This window comes from Strongylocentrotus purpuratus, unplaced genomic scaffold (genome assembly GCF_000002235.5).
Source record: "Strongylocentrotus purpuratus isolate Spur 01 unplaced genomic scaffold, Spur_5.0 spur5_scaffold_16, whole genome shotgun sequence".
NCBI classification, from domain to species: Eukaryota; Metazoa; Echinodermata; class Echinoidea; order Camarodonta; family Strongylocentrotidae; genus Strongylocentrotus; species Strongylocentrotus purpuratus.
Window position 1 is genome coordinate 4,048,181 of NW_022145601.1, and position 6,000 is coordinate 4,054,180.

The 6,000-nt window shown below is 35.6% G+C and overlaps 1 protein-coding gene across 1 annotated transcript in view; it reads right to left on the bottom strand.

Moving 5' to 3' along the window:
- The window catches only part of LOC575956 (neprilysin-1), a 47,422-nt gene extending 42,111 nt beyond the window's left edge, over positions 1-5,311 (bottom strand). The window contains exon 1 of the mRNA XM_003725993.3: positions 5,020-5,311. The gene's annotated coding sequence lies outside the window, so the exon portion shown is untranslated. The remainder of the gene's footprint in view (positions 1-5,019) is intronic.
- Between the last annotated feature and the right edge of the window lie 689 nt (positions 5,312-6,000).

Genomic DNA, 6,000 nt, shown 5'->3' on the forward strand with positions numbered 1-6,000 from the left:
CCTCTTTGAGAGGAAACTCTTGAATTTTGCTATTTCCTCCTCAAAAGTTTCCTTCCGAGTATTCCACTCGAACTCACAAAGATCGCTCGAATGTAAGATTAAGGTCTTGCGTGACAGCTTATAGCTTTCCTACAAGACGTCTTTCGTGTTCGTTGATTGCATGTCCCTTGAATTTATATATTACTATTTATTCATATATATATATATATATATATAACAAATGAATGAAAACAAATAGAATATATATATTCTATTTGTTTTCATTCATTTGTTCTTTGTTTATTTATTCATTTTGTGTGTATGTATTCATTCGTTTATGTGTTATTACTATTATCAATTATGCATTTATGTTTTCCTTTATATATCTATCTAATCTATTTATTTATTCTTTTGGGGAGGAATGTTATTGGTGTGTGATGTCTTTGACTTGCACACTTTTTTTCACGCGTTTTTTTTCTTCCTATAACTATCATGGTTTACTTATCGTCTCAACCAACATGAGTCACGTCATTCTCTTGAGGAATAATTCTTCTAAAATTAACATGAAGGAGGTTTGCTGAAAAGCTATCGCTTGACAATGAAAACAATGAAGAGCTTCCGCCAACACAAAGATCCATTTTAATCTTTACGCATTAGATATAACCCGTCTTGGCTGTTACCTCCATTTCATATTATTTTTAATTTGTATTATTATTATTTTCTCATAATTTTGCCGTTCCTTCCGTAGACCTATTTATATACAAAGTGACGTGCATACTAGAACAGTATGAATACTGATGAGGCTACCCTGGGTAAACAAGACATATTATTATTTTTATTATTATTATAAAGGAATAAACAACCCCTTATATCATTTCCTCTTATTTTTTCTTATTCATACAAAAACAGCTCTTATTATTATATCCCAATCTATTTGTGTATCGTCTGTTTTATTTCATTCTCTAATCCAATATTTTCGGATCCATGCAAATAAATTAAAATTGAATATTTACACAACCTTGTTCTGCAATTGATATTTTAGGCAAAAAGCCATGAAGTTTTGTAAAACGAACAAGCCTAGGGCGGTTCATTCTAAGAAGCAAAACTACAACGTCTTTAATAGCGCCCTTTTATTATTCCTTTTGTAAATACATGTGGATATGATGTGGGGTTCCTCCCCTTTTAAAGTTTTTAGTTTCACAGGTATAGAACATGATTCCCGTCAACAGTCGGCTTTCTGGATGGATGATTTGTTTTTGTTCGTTTGCTAGTATTATATTCCTTTTGCAAATAAAAGAGCAATGAATTATTTGGCTTGTTCGGGTTCCACCCCTTAAAGAAGTTTTAGTTCATAAACAGGAACAATTGCCATGCCATCCCCTTTCCAGCTTTTCTCCCATATCGCTTCCTCACCCCACTCTACCCCCCCCCCCTCTCTCTCTCTCTCTCTCTCTCTCTCTCTCTCTCTCTCTCTCTCTCTCACTATCTCTCTCTCTCACACTTTCCCTTCCCACCCCTCCCTGCCTTTCTTTCTCCATGTCTGTCAATCTCTCTTCCTCTCTGTCTCTCATTCTCTCTTTAATTTATATTTGTCAATGCAAACTTTTGACCTGTTTCAAGCGGAACTCTGATCTGGTAAATGGAGATTAGGATATCAACACTGGAGTAAACAAACGACAATCATTAATTCACTTACCAGGTTAAAATACCTATGAATAGGAAACTGCTCCTTTTTTGTTAATTGTAATTTATGTAGTTAATGTATCATATGCATCGTGTGGCGAAGCAGGAATACCCCCATATTTTAATAATTGCTGAGGAGGAAATCAGTACATCTTGCGATGGTTCTACATTTAGCACAAGACTACCTAAATACATTAAGCCTCTACCCCACCCCCACCCCTCATTACACACAGCCCCCGTTAAAGGGAAAGGGAAGGGTTTTGCGAAATGCAAAATATAGTGCATGTATAATGTCATTAAGTATAGAAACATAAGCATGAATGAAATCTACACCTTCGATCAGTTAGAAACTTTGGATTACACGATGTTAGGCAAACATCAATCAGATATTTTTCGCATAAAACTCTTGATCCGTCTACTAAGCTTGGAATGAGATTTAGATCACGGCTTTAAATTTCATCCTTACATGTATATTCATGGTTTCCGCATATCTTTCCGAGTTCGTATGGTTTATAAATGGCAAACGGAAATGATATGACTATGTCAGTCACATTCGTCCTGGAAGCTGCGTTTATTAATAGAAATCACTAATGAATGTTAAATGAACTCCTTCATACAGTTTGTGGGCTAGTACTAGATTTCCATTCAAAACGTCATTAAAACAAATCAAACAAACACTGCGCATGCTGACTGATATGTTCCTCTCAAAAATAACATTTGTAGGCAATTATGATAAGTTCCACATGCCCTTCAACATGATAAACGGAACGCATAAAAAACGTTCATATACAAACTTTTAAAGATGGCACATCTAACTCAAAAAATATATATCTTTCCTATGTAAACCTACACAACTCATATATTAATCCTTATTTCAAAACACTTCATCTGACTACCAGGATTCGTTCTTTTGAACTCTAGACTATAGGTTTTGAAATATTGTATCACGTATTGCTATGCCCATTATAACACCATTGCATCATTTCATTGTCACAAAGTTGTAGGCCTCCAGTTTTTAAAACTTCCAGTCCGTCAATTTATCTAGGGTGGTATTCTTATTATGAAATAAAGTTTTTATTGTGTTTGAACCGCGAACGTGCCATCGTAAAATGTTAGAATTACCTTGCTGTTTGCGCTATCATTCTTCATAGTACGAGGCGAGACTGTGGGGGCTGCATATTGCTTCCCCAAGAACTCTGAAATTATAAATACTCATGCAGATGATGCAGCAAGGTTGTCCTTTCCTTTTTTTCTAATCTCATTTTGCATAATCATTTTGATGGCAAAAATAGCACAATCAATGTCATACGGTGTCAAAACATTTAGTCAATTGCTTGGCTCTCTCACAAAAAACTTTGAAAGTGGAAAGATTACTTTCGGGGAAATTATGAAGTCGTCAGCCCCCTGATGAAATTTGTTGACCGTCTGTCTGTCTATGCCATGCCTTTCTAGAGATTATACCTTAATGTAGGGGGACAAACTCCTTGAAAAAAAGCTTACTTCAAGGGCTAAAGGGGACTGTCACACCATTGCCTATATTATTGTACAAAACCCAACGTGATAATGACTTGGCTCACAGTCTGCATGGGGATTACTGCGTCAGTACACTGTAGGCGGTCCTGAGACTTTCAATATGGACTTGACCTCTGCAACCCTTTAAAACATGACATGTTTTTGTTCCCCTTTGTTCACGTGTTGAATGTCTAAGGTACATTATTTATGTTGTACATACTACATATATCGATGATGGATGTGGGAGGGGCATCAACGGCCCGTGCGCCCCCCCCCCCCTTCCACACACACACATACATACAAACTATCTCGAGACCCATTGCAATTAGCGTATCCTACAGTGCAGTATACATGTACAACAAATGCTTTGTCCAGGGCTCAGTTGTGTAATTTAGGGGAATGGTGCCCCCTAAACAAAATCCTGAAACTGCCCCTGCAGAGGAACATCATCCTCCTGTGTTACCTTGAGGTAATTAAAAAATATCAAAATCCACTTCTGTTAAAGGGATATCATTTTTAAAACCTGCATGGATAAGAATAACAAATAGGCTATGAGACAATGATTTAGACACTGAACATTATTATCTAAATAAGGCTTTAAATGGTACAATAAATCAGCTAAACTAGTGTATTTAATATCTTTAGCGCAGTACCCGGATGACTGATCAATGTTGTTTTCGTATTGCTCAGTCATCCTGGAACTTCTTGATCATCGAGTTTTGTTATTCCGCTAGTCAGCCTGATATAGATAATAATAATAATATTGTATGGCTTTGCTTACGTGTGATACAAGGATACGAATACTTTGCTCTCGCTATGACACTATGTTCTTGTATCACACGCAAAGCCAATGTCAATATTTTATAACAAAATTGAAATAGAATATCGGGCACAAAAACGTATACAAGAAACTATCGGACAGCATTTTACCATGATATACATCTTCATGTATATACTTAAGACAATGAGGAACAACATTTTTGTCAACGGATAATAAAGAAAAAAAGATGGACATGATTTAAAAAACAAGAATAAACGTCTGATTTTGATGCATGGAACTACATTTCTAATCAAACTTCATTAATTTCTGACGGAATTCACACATTGTCTAATATCCGTAGCCCTTTCTATTTCCTGCAGAGTTACCCGAACCTAAGGAACCTATTTATCTAATTAGGTTACTGAGTTAATCAACTTTCCTACCTAATCATGCAGATTAAAAACTTGTTTGTTCTATACACATCACATCAACTCTTTCCGGTTCAATTTCGGTCACTCTTAAAGTTAAAAAGGTACGACGTACATGTACGGTAATTAAAGTAGTTATAGGAAACATACCTGTATACATCCAGTACAGAGTAAGACAAACAGGCAATTTAATCATGTAAATGTAGCGTAATAATTTGTGTTGTTTTAGTTTACTTTATTGTAGTTAAGAATGTTATATTTTTGTGATAGTAATACATGTATGTACAGCGCCATGAGCGTCAGAGCCTGGCGGATACCGGCGCTATATAAATATCCATATTATTATTATTATTAAAAGTTTCAAAGATTGCAATGATTAGGCATTCGAAAATGATTGATAATTGTTTACGTCAAAAAAAATTCTCGATGACATTGGAAAAATATCAGGAGCAAAGAAGAAACAACTCGCATGCTGATAATGAAGAAAAACAATCAATTGATTTGCAAAGAACTACAAGTACGAGGGCATAATATGTAAATAATTACATCGAATATTCCTAAAGTAGCCAATTAAAATGGCAACTTTCTGCTCATTAGGTTTAGACATTATAGTACAATACACTATGCTACGCTAAGTATGTAAAAGTTATGACTTACTTTCTTGGCCCGCTCTCAGAAGAAAATATTAAAAACCCGCCGATTCTTTCGACGGTAAAGACAGTCAAGCGTTCTGCAATAACGAAATGCCAAACTTCGGACTTCCAAAAAGCTACGGTGTTTCAATCATTCGGTGATTATCTTTAAAAATGAGGTTAAATGTCGTTTATTAATAGTCCATAAATATCTCCTTACGTCCCCTCTATTGGACTTCTGTGTGCTAGAGCGAGAGTGGAAATAGTACAGTCATAAGAGCAGCACGGTGTGTGATAGATAGGTATCTAATCATCGGCACGGGTTCGATGAGCCGAGTTTAGCGGGTAGCAGAGAGAGTATAAAACTTTTCATAATGACTAGTCTCACTCCAGACGGTGGACAAGTAAAATATGATGACATGGTGAATGCTTTGTCCCCTTGTCTGTTTGTTGTTGCCTCGATTGAATTAAACATTTCCTTCGCCGATTCTTTGCATCTTTATGTCTTTTTTATTTTCGTATTTTCCCCCTAGTATAGCCTGTATTCTGTATATCATTCCACCAATTTATTGAAAGAAATATTATTTGCTAAATTGTTCGTATATATTAAGAGATATTAGCCTCTCTGGTTTATCATCAATGTATTAGTCATTTTCCGTTCAATTTGTTTAAAAATTGATATGAACGTTTCCTTCTTCTCCCCTTTTGTCTCCTTCCTCCCTGTTATTCCCTTCTCTCTCCTCTCGCCCACTCCTTCAATCTCTCTGCCACTTTTGTTATTTAAAAATATAAATCAAAACATTTTTCAAACCTGATCACAGGTACTTCCTTGCCTGCAAATATTTGTTTTACGAAATAGTGCACTTTTTAAATAGTGACCATCTGTTGATGTTTTCCGTACAATTATGAGGTTATCTCCAAATAATATTGTGACATTCAAGATGAACATTGTACCAACGTGGCTTGTTTAGTTAGGTATATAGTAAACATCCGTTAACTTGGCTCT